This window comes from Dromiciops gliroides, chromosome 1 (assembly GCF_019393635.1).
Source record: "Dromiciops gliroides isolate mDroGli1 chromosome 1, mDroGli1.pri, whole genome shotgun sequence".
Lineage (NCBI taxonomy): Eukaryota > Metazoa > Chordata > Mammalia > Microbiotheria > Microbiotheriidae > Dromiciops > Dromiciops gliroides.
In genome coordinates, this window is record NC_057861.1 from 145,992,398 (window position 1) to 146,007,525 (window position 15,128).

The following is a 15,128-nucleotide window of genomic DNA, read 5'->3' on the forward strand; positions in this document are numbered from 1 at the left end:
ATGGGGTCTGAAACGACTGAACAACAAGAAGACAAAGGGCAAGGTTGCTCAGTTAAAAGAAGAGCAGTCTTAGAGAGAGGAGACCTGGAGTCAAGAAACTTCTGTACTTAACTAGCTTCTGGACCATGGACAAGTCAATTAACCTCTTTGAACCTCAGTTCCCTAATCTGTAAAATGAAGATAACAATATTGGTAAGATGTTCTTCATGGGGTTGTTCTGAGGGAATCTCTTTAAAATGTTAAAATGTCTTGTGTTCTTTAGTTGTTAGTGCATCATATTGATTATAATTCTAATTAGCATTAGTGAGTGGAAGATAAAGAGAAGCAGATTTTGACTTGATAAAGGACAAAACTTTCTAACAATCACAGACGGTTCCAAATGGAATGGGTGCCTTGGGAGGTAGTGAGCTGCCTTTATCACTGGAATATTTCTACCAGAAGCTGGGTGACAGCTTGTCAGTAGTGTATTACTGAGTAGATGCTTGCTCAGGCATGGTTTGGCTTAGATAACACTAGATCCCTTCATACGCTGAGTGTCTTTGGTTCCATTATATTTCTGTGACTTTTGTTTAAAGTTTTGAAAATACTCTTCATAAAAATAAACGGTTTCTAATCCCCTCACCATACAGGCTGTCCTTTTGCGAACAGCTGGTATGGGAACATTGAATCAATATCATTTCAAAATAAACAATACTGCATTTTTATGCTCTACAGCTAGGTTTGGTGATTGTTGTTGTCCCTGTAATTATTCTTTCTGATTCACATCACATTCATATGTGTTTCATTTTTTTTTAAATCCAGCAAATGAACATGTGATTTAAAAACCAAATAAAATGGCAGCCAATCTTTAGCTAGGTGACATTGTGGATAGAGCATTGAACCTAGAGTTATGAAGACTTGAGTTCAAATCTAGCCCTTGACACTTCTGTGTGACACTAGATAAGCAACCTCTGCCTTAGTTTGTCCAACTGTAAAATGATAATGACAATTATAGCAGCTACTGCAAAGGATTGCTAATGAACATAAAATGACATCATATTTAAAAAGCAATTTGCAAACCTTGTGCACTGGAAAAATTATAGCTTTTATATTCACTTTACAAAATTATTATTCAGTTTTTTAAAAAATCTGCATATAATTCCATTCAATTGAGACTATCTCTGGTTCTTCCAATTATTATTTATGCTATTTTGGGGGGTGGCAGGACAATGAGGGTTAAGTGACTTGCCTAGGGTCACACAGCTAGTCAGTGTCAAGTGTCCGAGGTCAGATTTGAACTCAGGTCCTCCTGAATCCAGGGCAGGTGCTTTATCCATATTACTCCAAACACTAACTTTTCATGGATAGATACGTTTTATAAAGCAGGAGCAGGGAACCAGTTTTTCTGCTGAAGATCACTTGTACATGGACAAAAATTATTGTAGGTCCATGAAAGAAAAAACAAGCTCAATTTAGTTTTGTTTTAGAGAGAAAATAGATATAAACCATTCTACTTACCTGGGTTTAAAAACTAAAAACCCAAGCTTCTATCCAACAAATATAAAAATAATACAAAATACACATTATTTCTATATTTTAGCTAATTAAGAAAAAGAAAAAAGTGAGTAACATCCGAAACAAAGAAACACATGCAAAATCAGGGAACACAAAGACATGTGGTCAGATGGATGTAAAGACACATAGACATACACATAGAGAGTCAGAGATAGCAGGACATGGCAATGGTTAGTGTGAATTTTGTTGAGTGCATCAGAGTAACTTGTCACTGACACCAATTTAGTTCAGACCCTCATCACACCTTGCTTATTGCAACTACTTCCCTACCTGAAATCTCTCCTCGGTCCAGTTTATCTGCTCTAGTGGCTCCCTACTACCAATAGAATAAAATAAAGCTCTTCTGTTTTGCTTTTAAAGCTCTTCACATCCTGGCCCCAACCTCTCTTTCAAATTTAATTTTATGTTACCCTCTCATACTCTGTGATGGAGCCAAATTGTCTTTCTGTTTTTCACACAAGACACTTATCTCACATGTCCATGCCCTTGGACTGGCTGTCCCTTCTGCATGGAACACACTCTCTCTTTACTGTTTGCTGTAAAGAATCCCTCCCCCCCCCCCAATATTATCAGTAGGGGCAGCTAGGTGGTGCAGTGGATACAGCACCAGCCCTGGATTCAGGAGGACCTGAGTTCAAATCTGGCCTAAGACACTTGACACTTACTAGCTGTGTGACCTTGGGCAAGTCACTTAACCCTCATTGCCCCCCCCCAAAAGAATCCTTCCTATAGTACAAAATTCCAGCATAACTTTCTACATGAAACCTTTCCTGAGCCCCGAACAATTATTCCCTTCCTCCTTAACCTACATTGAATTTGTTTCTATTTATTCTCTTTATTCAAGGTGTCCCAAAAGTCTTAAGCTTAAAACTACTAAAATTTTGGGAACAGTATTTATTTGGTGTGTGTGTGTGTGTGTGTGTGTGTGTGTGTGTGTGCATGTGCACCAGTGAACTTATTTCTACATTATTGTGAATAGGGTTTGTTTGATTCTTTGTACTTGTATCCCCAACACTTTGCACAGTTCCTGGCACATAGTAAATACCTAATAACTGCTTATTGATTGATTGATTGACCTTTGAAACTCTGCTGAGTTCTCCAGACCTTTAAAAGCCATTTTGTATTCATTATGTCCATTTTTATTCCTAAAGTTCATATATATATATATATATATATATATATATATATTTGAACTCAGGTACTCCTGAATCCAGGGCTGGTGCTCTATCCACTGCACCACCTAGCTGCCCCAAAAATATATTTTTTAAAATAAAAAGATATTTTCCTAAGGAATTCTAAAGTATTGGTTCATGTGTAAAGGAACAGGCAAGGTTTTAGAAATCAGTTTACAGTTGGTATCTCAGCACTCCTTGGTTTCATAACTTGTCAAATTTGTTATATGACGCATTTTGATTTTGATTTGATTTGATTTCATTTATTTGTTTGTTTATTTATTCATTTACTTATTTATTGCAGGGCAATGAGGGTTAAGTGACTTTCCCAGGGTCACACAACTAGTTAGTGTCAAGTGTCTGAGGTCAGATTTGAACTCAGGTCCTCCTGAATCCAGGACTGGTGCTTTATCCACTTCACCACTTAGCTGCCCCTATTTGACACATTTTGATGAGAAAAAAATTGCTTCAGCACTTGATGCTTGCTTGGCACTCATCACACTCAATAAAACTTGTATGAGTCAAGATGCTGCCCCACATTCGGTCTCTTCAGAGGAAACAAAGACAGACATGTTAATATCACAGTAGCTCAAGATCAATGCAGAACAATATATATTTTTCCATGTACTTTCTTGTGCTTTTTTTCATTTCAAGCTTTTTGTTGTTGTTGTTCTTACAAAACACCATGACTATGTAGAGGAGTAGAGACTAAGGGTTTTATTCCACAACAATTCTTCAATTGTGATACTGGTTTATTTTGGACGAAAATGCCCAACAGAACCTACATCATCCAAGAGGAGAAGGCATTACCAAGGCACAAGCCAACGAAGAACAGGCTAACTCTGTTGTTGTGTGGGAATGCCAGTGGGGATTTAAAACTTAAGCCTCTACTAGTCTATCACAGTAAAAACTCCAGAGTTTTCAAAAGAGAAAATGCAATCAAAAGCAAGTTAAGTGTGATGTGGAGGGCCAACAGCAAAGCCTGGGTAACCAGGCAGCTCTTCATTGAATGGATGAACAAAGTATTTGGTCCCAGTGTAAATAAATATTTGCATGAAAAAGAACTGCCTCTGAGGGCTCTGTTAATAATGGACAATGCTCCTGCTCACTCTCCAGGCTTGGAGGCTGTCTGGCTGGAGGAGTTTAATTTTATAACTGTGAAGTTCTTGCCCCCTAACACAACTCCTCTGCTCCAGCACATGGAGCAAGGTCATCTCAAACTTTAAAAAACTGTATAGTAAGGCCCTCTTCCACAGGTGACCTCTGATACTGTGTTGACACTGAGAGAGTTCCAGAAAGACCATTTCAATATCCTCCACTGTGTCACTCTGATAGGTAAGGCCTGGTGAGTAGTATCTTACAAGACCATGAACTCTGCCTGGATGAAATTGTGGCCAGAAGCAGTAACTCTGAGGGACTTTGAAGGCTTTGAGGCTGAACCTAGCCTAATAGTGGAGGACATTGTGTCTCTGGAAAAGTCCATGAGCTTGGAGGTTCGTGATGAAGACATTGAAAAATAAGTGGAGGAGCACAGAGAAGAGCTCAGAACTGAGGAACTGCAGGAACTTCAAAGGGAGCAGCAACAGATAATGGCTGAAGAACTTTCTTCAGGTGAGGAGGAGGGAAGGGAGGAAGCCCCTACTGTACTGCTAAGAGAAATGTGTTCTAAATGGGTTGAATTACAAAATGTTATCAAAAAGTATCACCCTGACAAAGCTCTAGCAAGCCAAGATGACTTGTTTAATGATCAAAGAAGGTCTCATTTCAGGCAGAAGCAAATGTCTTTTGCTAGGTTTCTAGTGAAACTCATGAAATGAGTCTCCAGCAGGGTTCAGTGGTGTTTAGAGACAGAAAAGAGAAAGAACTGCTGTGCAAGTGCCTGATGTTTTATTGGAAGGGGACTCCTCTTCCAAGCAAAAACCTCTCTCCTCCTCCTCCTCTATCTTGCCACCATCCCATTAGGTCATCAACTCCTTTTAGTACAGGCAAAGTGAAATTAAATTAAATTTTATTTTATCTGATTATTGTTTTTTATTTATGTCTGTCTAATTTTAAGGTCTTGTATCAAAAACAACCCCATTGATTTATAAATTTCCAAGTAAAATGGGAAATTTCTGGGGTTCAGAAATGGGTTATTTCAATTTCCATTACTCCTTATGGGAAAAATTCATTTGATACTCATTGTTTTCATCATTCATTGTGCCTTCTGTAACCAATTAATGATGAGTACTGAGATACCATTGTACTTTTTTTTTAGTGAGGCAATTGGGGGTTAAGTGACTTGCCTAGGGTCACACAGGTAGTAAGTGTCAAGGATCTGAGGTTGGATTTGAACTCAGGTTCTCCTGAATCCAGGGCCGGTGCTCTATCTACTGTGCCACCTAGCTGCCCCCAATACCATTATACTTTAAAAAGATAGCCCACCAAATGATCAGGAGTACACAATACTCAATCTACTTATCATTATATAAACCTAACTTCCATTTTTAATGGAGTCCTGAGGGGCAAAGTCTTGATTAATTTGTTAACACAGCTCTTTGGGTGCCAGAGAGGAGGAGGGAGGGGAAGACTGTAGGAATGGACCCTTTAGATTTAAAAAAATAGGTACACTTTTTGTTATGAAATATGCTAGTTCAGATATTCATGTACAGTAATCATTTTCCTTATTATTTTTTTAATGAGGAACCTTCATTTCCTAGCCTGGAAAATAGGGAATTGCATAGGATCAGAAGGTGTGGAGAGGTTTTGATCTGGAGTCTAAAGCTCCATTAGAGGAAACTGTGAGAGGCTTGTTGTACTCTGTCCTAGTCAGACTCCAACTTCTAGGCTGTGATTCCCTTTTTTTTTTTCCAGGCTAGGAAAGACATTTTTGTTCTGCATTCTAGGAAAGACATTGGCAAAACTGATTAAATGGAGAAAGTAGAGAAGAGGAAACTGCTAAGTGAGGATCGGTTGAAGGAACTAGAGATTATTAGCCTAGAGAAGAAAAAGCTTGGGGAACACTCTTAAGCGAAAGTAACTTAGTCCTCCAATACTGTTGGGGCTGCTCATGTCCTCTGGGAAGGTCATCTCACTGCTTTCTGCTGTACTATGCTGAGTACTAATGGGGACTGGGTACACATCATTTCTGCTGAATGTTTTTATTGGTTTTATGATTATTGAACATCTTTCTGTTACCATCAACTGAGCTTCGGTCATTCAGGGCACATTTTCTGGATGGCTGTTCCTATCTATTAAAAGGTAGTGACTAGGAAGACTCTATTTCTTTGCCAGCCCTTTGTGTGACTGCTGTACTCCACCTCACAATTTGAAATGTCATTTTTATATTAATTTCTGCCTATAGAAGAAATGCTAAATGATGGAAGAGATCCTGTTTAGGATTGTATACTTTTATTACTTACTGTGTACTAGAACTGTGGATTGTGATGAGCTTCCCTTCATAAGCAGGAAAAAGCACTGTATTAAACACTACATTAAGTGTAATGTAGTATGATCCTTTGTGCCTTTTCATTGAGTTAAATATTTTTTGAAGTATACCCATAACTACTTATGATTTCTTAGCTTACTAAAAATTCAACCATTTTTTCATCTTTGTAACTTTTGTGAGAAGCTATCCTAAGTTTGAGACACTGTGACTTAGCACTTACTCCTAATTATAGTTCATCAGCACTCACTTCTGTGTTGACTTTTATCAGTCAGCCAGAGGACACATGCATCCAAATGAGATGTTTCACAAAAGAGTATGGTGAATAAAATGAGAAAAAAAAAAGAATCTTCCTACCTCCATGCATACATGAGGTACATTCTTCCACATACCAAATAATGGGAGAGGATGCAAAGAACATGTGACCAGGAAATATACATAGACAATCCCATAAGAAACACAGAGCATGTTTAGAGGACACATACCTAATAAACGCACATGTATATTCAACAGAATTCAATCCTCTGGTGCTATACGACTGTTAATATCTTCTGTTGTCTTTTTTTGTTTTTTAATAAAATATTATTTAAAAAAAATTTTTTTGGTGGGGCAATGAGGGTTAAGTGACTTGCCTAGGGTCACAAAGCTAGTAAGTGTCAAGTGTCTGAGGCCATATTTGAACTCAGGTATTCCTGAATCCAGTGCCAGTGCTTTATCCACTGCACCACCTAGCTGCCCCCTTTATTATTATTCAATAAGCAAATATTTGTCTTCTTCTCTCCTCTCCCCCCAATTGAAAATGAAAGAAAAACAAAGTTCCTGTTATAAACATGTACAGTTAAGCAAATTTCCACATTGTCTATGTGGAAACTATTCTATTCTGCTCTGATTCCTTTACTTCTATATCAGGAGGTAAGTAGAGTGTTTTGTTATAAGTTCTCTATTTGGAGGGGATATGTCTCTCTCACTCTTTCTCTTTCTCTATCTCTCTGCATGTGTGTTTGTATATATGTGTACACACATATGTGTATACTTAGTCTATATCAGTTATTCTTCTTGTCTATTGTCTTCAATGCCTTTTCTAGATACTCATACAGCAAATCCAAGATGATGCTTGAGTTGTAGGGCCATTGTCCTTGATAATAAAAAGTATGTTTAAAAAATCTTGACTCAGGGGGTGGCTAGATGGCGCAGTGGATAAAGCACCGGCCCTCGATTCAGGAGTACCTGAGTTCAAATCCGGCCACAGACACTTGACACTTACTAGCTGTGTGACTCTGGGCAGGTCACTTAACCCCCATTGCCCCGCAAAAAAAAAAAAAAAAAAAAAAAAAACTTGACTCATATTTTCCAATTTTTGTATTTGTCATCCTCATCCCAAATGCCCACAGAGTTACTTAGTTGGTGGGCCTCTTGCCAGGCATTCTTTCTTTTTAAAAAACATTTTTTTTAACTTCTGTAGGGCAATTGGGGTTAAGTGACTTGCCCAGGGTCACAGAGACAGTAAGTGTCAAGTGTCTGAGAATGGATTTAAACTCAGGTCCTCCCGACTCCAGAACCAGTGCTCTATCCACTGCACCACCTAGATGCCTGGCCAGGCTTTCTTCATATTTATTTTCCCCTCTGTTGTTTCTCATTGTTTTATAAGATGATACCACACATAATTTTCCACTGAATTTCCTCTGCAAGATTTTTCAATAAAGTTTAGTTTATGTTCTAGTAAGTCTACATTCAGGTAAGTTTATATTCTAAATCAGTGTTGCTCTAGGCTTCCATATCTTGCTGGTTAACAATGAGATCAAGTATTTGTTGGATGAAATGTTTTCCAGGTTTTTTGGCCTCTTTGCTATGGCCATTGATTTACATTATTTAAACTGCTTTAGGAAATGCTAACGATCTTCTCAATGTCTCTTCCTCCATCTGTTTTCCATATTTCTGCTGACATCTACAATATAAAAAAAAAACTCTCAAAAAAGGGGACAACTCATTTACAGGGTTATTATTTTCCAAAGACTAATACTAATTTTTTTATATGTGTATGTTGCTTTATGTCTTACCAAAATTCTTTCTTTCTTTCTTTCTTTCTTTCTTTCTTTCTTTCTTTCTTTCTTTCTTTCTTTCTTTCTTTCTTTCTTCCTTCCTTCCTTCCTTCCTTTCTATCTATCAAAAGATAGATGGTGGTACCCCTAGGGGGCCCACCTCTTATATAATGAATATATGATATTTATAATTAATATGTAATATATGATGAATATATAGTAATATTTTTTCTGGCATGACACCTCTTCTATAACATATAATGACTATATAATATTTATAATAAACATATATGATGAATATATATTAATATATTCATGGGACCACCTCATATAAAAGATGATAATTTTCCAAAGACTAAAACTAAGATCTTAGATTTGCCTTACCCAAACTGTCATTCACATATATTATCTAGTCTATTTTTTACAATAACCCTATAAGATAGGCAGAGCAAATATGAAATCTATTTTATGGAAAATGAGACTCACAAAGATTGAATGACAGGATCAAGGTCACATGGTCAGTACTGGACAGAGCAAGAACTTAAAGCTGGATCTTATAATTTCCAGTCCTGTGACCTTTCCATTGTACCATAAATTAATGAAAAAAATTGTTAAATGCTTACTATGTGCCAAGCACAATACTAAGCTCTGAGGATGGAAATACAAAAGTGAGACAGTCCCTGTCTTCAAGGAGTCCTCAAGTTTAGTGAAGGAGACAACTCATATAGGAGAGTGGTGTTCAGGAAGGAGTATTTTGATTTGAAAAATCACAGAGATGTTGAGTGAAACCACAGGGGAGTTGATTCACATATGCTATTGGTTTGATTATAATCCCAGAGATGGAAAGTTGGGTGTGGGTAGTGGGCACAAGTAGCAGTAGGGTGATTGGCAAGAAAATGACTGGGGTGCCATGTGAAGCATACCTGGCTCCAACTGGATATATTGGGCCATGTGACACACTCACCAAGAAAGACAGTGTCAAGGGCAATGAGGGAGTTTCAGAGCTTAGGTCCCTCAGGGCATGGTCTTTCATTCAATGGTGGGCACAGCAGATGGCAAAAAGTTGGCCGATGTAGACTATTGTTACTGTGTTGGACACTGCTTCCAAATTATAAGGTTCACATGACCTCTTACTGGGAGATTGCTGTGACTTCTGACATGGGCATGCCTGAGAAAATGGGGAAAGACTCAGAAGTTGTCATCCAGAAAGAGGCTGCTATTTATCTTGTGATGCAGAGTTATCATTCTCTCAATCCTAATTATGGATTCAACTGCCTAGACCTGTTACAATAAAATCCACAAAGGTGATCCACACTGGGAGTTGTCCATTTGCCTAGATCCAAAGGCATCATAGACAGGGTTGGCCCGCACCAGAGAACATACAGGCATTTTGTCTAGGGATGCACACACACACACACATTCACATACATACATACATGTGTGTATGTATATACACTTATTTTAAGTGTACACACATATACACACAGGTGTGTGTGTATATGTATCTTTTTCCAGTGAGGGGGGAGTTGTTTCAGTGATCTCACACAAGGGAAAACTCTGCCATATGTCTAGCATCTTGACAATTTGTCCCACCTGCTCCTTGGTAATTATTTAATCGTGACCACAAGGTGACCAACTGAGACAAACCGAGCAGCATTTCCCAGTGCAATCGATGACTCAGAAATATACTGCTTGTGATAGTCATCATTCCATCCATATATGATGGATCTGCTTCCAATCAGTACTTCATTTCTTTATGTAAACTAGTTCAGGAAAATTCTACTGGTATAAAGATAATGCATGATGGAAAGCAGGGGGCTCTGATCACCCTGACATATCCTCATGCTCTTTTTCTCCATCAACCTTTTCTCAAACAAATCTCATATTTCCTGAAGTGTATCAGGAGCATTCTCACTGCTGAATGTTTGCTTTCACTGCTTCTTTGCTCAGGATGCCTTTGCCCTTCCTCTTCACTCCTCTGGGTCTTGTCCTTTTTTTCAGTCTTCTTCAACTTCTGTCTCCATGAAGTTTTCCCAAAATTGCCTTCATTGATCATTTCTTCCTTTGAACCACTGCACCACTTACTTTTTTAACCTTTCATTAAACCCTTAGCACCTTCTACCTTGTATTCTTTTTAAATATATTTGTGCCATTATTCTAATTAGATTATAAGGACAAGTAGGGACTGTCACATATATCTTTGTATCTCTAGCAGATGAGCCTCACACATGGTTCATGCCTAATAAATTGTTCTTCATAATAATGATAACATTTGTACTGTATTTTTTCTGATTTTTTTAGACAATAAATTTTGTCATCTTTTTTTACATCACCTAAATTTCCCCCTGCATCCCACCCATCCCATATGATAAAGATGTTTTTGTTTGTTTTGCTTTGGTTTTTTATGGCATTATTTGGGAGTAAGAGGTTTATCTGGAGCTTATGGGAGTCACAGGCTCTCCTCTGTCATCTTGCCTCTGCCCCCCCCCAATAAAGATGTTTTTAAAGAAAAAAGAAAACTAAGAAACAGATCTGAAAAGCGAATCAATACATTCTAAAAATCAGACAATATATGCGATGTTCCACATCTCTACAATCCCTGTCTCCCCCCATGTTTGTGAAAGAATGGAAGAGTGTTTTTTTTTTCATATTTCTTGGTTTGGAACCAAGTTTGTCTTTTGTAATTTAAAAAAAATAATAAACATTTTTATTTAAAGTTTTGCATTCCAAATTCTATCCCACCTTCACCCCCTTTCCTTTCCCCTCCCTGAAATGGTTAGCAATCAGATATAGGTTACTTTGTAATTTTTCCATTTACATGATTGTAGGCATTGTGTAAATTATTTCTTTGGCTCTGCTTACTTAATTTTTCATCTTTTCATGTAAGTCTTTCCATGATGTATTCATCATATTTATCATTTCTTAAAGAACAGTAATATTTAATTACATGCATGTACCGTGATTTGTTTATCCATTCTCTGGCTTTCTTCAAGTACCAATTAATATCCCATCTTCTACAAGAAATCTTTCCCAACCTCTCATAATCTAGTACTTTCCCTATCTTGGTTGTGTCCTATTTATCATGTATATATTTGACTGATTGATTAGAAATCTCTCTATGTTCCAAATTATTCTAATTCTAGTCCCTGCTCTCCTTATGATCATTTTCATTTCCATTGAGCATATTATGTTATTCTATTTTACCTTTTTTTGAGACATGGGTCTTCCTATCCTACTCAGGCTAGAAATGTAGGAGCTGCTCATGGGCTTGTTCACACTGCTGATCAGTATAAGAGTTCTGATGGACTTTGTTTCCAACCTGGGCCAGTTTGCCTATCCTTAGGAAATGTAGTAGTTTCCCAGCTCAATATATTAATGCTAAACTTAGTGAGGAAACTTGAATTAGTTTAGTCCACTACCACTCAGAACTGCTGAACTCACCCTACAGATGGCTACCATTACACACACACACACACACACACACACACACACACACACACATATATGTAAAATTATTCTATACATACTTCTGTTTATCAGTTCTTTCTCTGGATACAGATAGTGTCTTCATATATCCTTTATATTTGATTTGGAAATTTATAATAGTAAAAATGACTTATTCAATCAGTTGTTCTTAAAACAATATTGCAATTACTGTATACAATGTTCTCTTTGTTCTTCTCATTTCACTCTTCACTATAGGTAGATCATTTTTAAAGGATGCTATTTAACTTCTTTTTCATAAGATCATAGTACTATTGGATTTAGAAGTAGAAAGAGCCTTAGAAATCCTCTAGTTTACCTACTTTATTATTTAGATGTTGCTCTCAGTCCAGATTACTGTGATTTTTTTGTTTCACCTACCCTTTTATCAACTTAATGAGACATTTCGCTCAGGGTTTGCTAAGATATCTATATCTATAGAATGTATATGAATAATTTGTGATTTCATTAGCAGTGATGTGGGAACTTCTTTTGCCAGTGAAAAACCTATCTATGACTTAATGCTACTTGTATATCCTTTGACAAGACACTTATATTCATTGAGCTTCTTCCCATTTATAAAATGAGAAGAGTGACTTATAAGGTCTCTGTGGTTCCTTCTAGCTTCAGATCTATGACCACAGCAGAGAAGTCCTAGAGAACTTCCTGGAGCCCTTAGAGATTAAATCATTAGAAAGTGTCAGAGACAAGATTTGACCCTAGGTCTTTCTAATTTCACTTCCTGTAGTCTATCCCTGTAAGCCATGCTGACTTTTCCAAGCCCTATAATAGAACTTTGCAATTTGTTTTCTCATGTTGGTGTGTTCAATTTCATTCCTTATTTGCAATCCTGATTTCATTTTCTTCTCTTGTTCAAAATGTGTATTATTTTAGCTGCTTTGAGTCTTGAAGCAGAGAACAAGCACTTTTTAAAAAGTCAAATTAATTCACATTCTGCCCAGAAAAAGTTGTGATAAGGAAGCTAATTTCAGTTCTTGAGCTAATTCTTCCTCCAATGGGTTTTGGTTTATGAATTCATTGTAGCTGAATCATCTGAAGGAACTGGTGAGCTTCACAGTTTGGTAGGTCACCCTTAACAACAAATGTGGAATAACCTTTCTCCTCTTTCTCTTCTTCCTTCTCCTTTTTTCCTCCTCCCTTTCCTCTCTCTTCTTTCTCCTCCCTCCTCTCCTCCTCTGAGCCAAGAAAAGTGCTCTGATACTCTGGGCCATTGAAGAGGATTAGCTGTAAACCCCAAACTTCAAGGCAGTCGAGAAGAAACCACTGTCATCCATATTTCCTGAGGGTTGCTGTAAAAATGTTCAATAGTCTTCACGAGTGACTCCTCCCTCTGCCATTCTTATCCTCTATCCTTCATCTAGCTGATGAGCAACAGAGGATAATTCCACGGGGCTAAAATATTCTCCTTGCAATAGATTATTCAGGCGAAGTGGAGCACAGAGTGAACCTTTTTGTTTCTCATAGAAGATGGACTCCATCATTTATTTGTCTAGAGCCAATGCCCTACGACCATCCACCCCTTCTCCAGACCTGTCCCCAGTCCTCAGTCCCAGTCCTGTCCCCATCCCCACCCCCACCCCCAAGCCCAGCACGCTTCATTGCTGCAGATTTCAGTTCTGGGTAAGAATGGCATTTAAAAACACTGATGTGTGTTCACTTTTCATATTCCATGTAATAATAGGAAGCAATGGGCAGCTAGGTAGTGCCATAGTGCCTAGTTTCTTAAACTGTGGGTCAAGACCCCATATGAGGTTGTGTAACTGAATGTGGGGGTTGTCAAAAATTTGGCAACAGTAAAAAGTTAGGTATACCTATTTTATATACCTGTATGCCTGGGGTTGCAAAAAAATTTTCAGGCAAAAAGGGGTCACGAGTGGAAAAAGTTTAAGAAACCCTGCCATTGTGCGCAGAGCTCTGGGCCTGGAGTCAAGAAGACTCATCTTCCTGACTTCAAATCTGGCCTCAGACACTTACTAGCTGTGTGACCCTGGGAAAGTCACTTAACCCTGTTTGCCTCAGTTTCTCCATCTGTATAATGAGCTGGAGAAGGAAATGGCTAAGCACTCTAAGTATCTTTGCCATAAAAACCTCCAAATGGTGTGTCATGAAGAGCTGGACATAACTGAAATGACTGAACAACAACAACAATAGGAAGTCACCTATAATAATTTTTTCTTTTTCTTTTTCTTTTTTTTTGTAGGGCAATGGGGGTTAAGTGATTTGCCCAGGGTCACACAGCTAGTAAGTGTGAAGTGTCTGAGACTGGATTTGAACTCAGTTCCTCCTGAATCCAGGGTCAATGCTTTATCCACTGTGCCACCTAGCTGCCCCCTATAATAATCTTTTGATGAATATTTGTTCTCAGCATGGCATAGTAGAAAGAGCCCTAGATTTGGAATCAATGGATCTGGATTCAAGTTTGAGTTGTTATTTAGTGCTTGGGTGACCTTGGGTAACTACCTCCTTCCAAGCCTTAGTTTCTTCATCTGTAAAATAGGACAGATAAACTTGAAGGGCCCTTTCTCTACTAAATCCTATGGCCCTATCTTAGAGAATGAGGACAGACACATCCTGGGGTCAGAAGCATGAGGGGAAGAGGAATAGTAAAAGAGGGTCACTTTCTCTGAGGCTCTCAACTGACCTAAGTTTTACTAGAAAAAAGAAACAGAAGCTGAAGCAGGGGAAAGTAAAGGAAAAAGAGGAGGAGAGAAGGGAAGAGAAAGAAGAGAGAGGAAAGGAAGGAGGAAAAAAGGAGAAGGAAGAAGAGAAAGAGGAGAAAGAAAAGATGAAGAGAAAGAGAAGAAAGAAAGGGAGGAGGAGAAGAATGACAAGAGGAAAGAGGAGGAGAAAAGAAAGAAGAGGAGGAGGAGGAAAAAAGAGAAGGAGGAAGAGGAGAAAAAAGAGAAGGAGGAAAAAGGAAAGAATAGGACAAGGATGAGAAGGAGGAAGAAGAGAAAAGAAGAGAAGAGGAGAAAAAGATGGAGGAGGAGAAGGGAAATAAGAGGAAGAGGAAGAGAAGAGGAAAAGGAGAGAAAAGAGGAGGAGAGAAGGAGGAAGAGGCAAAGACGGAAGAGAAGGAGAAAGGAGAGGGAAAATGATATTAAGCATTATGTGCCAAGCACATAGTAATATGAATAGAAAGGATACTAATAGGAAAGTGAGACTGTCCCTGTCTTCAAGGAACTCACATTCTAACTATGAGAGACAACACCTCTAGTAGGTTGATCTTCAGGGCAGGTGGAAAGCCCAAGAGTGTAGAGGGTAACTGGCAAGGTCAGTTTACCCAAGGTTATTCAGTGGTAGAGCTGGAACTTGAACCCAGGACCTCTGACTTTAAATCAAATGTTCTTGCTACTACACTATGCCAAGAACAAATTCTTCCCAAAAGAATACTGGAGAGCAATGGCAAGGCAGAAGTACCCCTACCAATGACTA

The 15,128-nt window shown here is 38.2% G+C and overlaps 1 pseudogene; it reads right to left on the bottom strand.

The window, feature by feature from the left end:
- Positions 1-12,614: 12,614 nt before the first annotated feature.
- LOC122746603 lies at positions 12,615-13,171 on the bottom strand (annotated as a pseudogene).
- Positions 13,172-15,128: the final 1,957 nt, after the last annotated feature.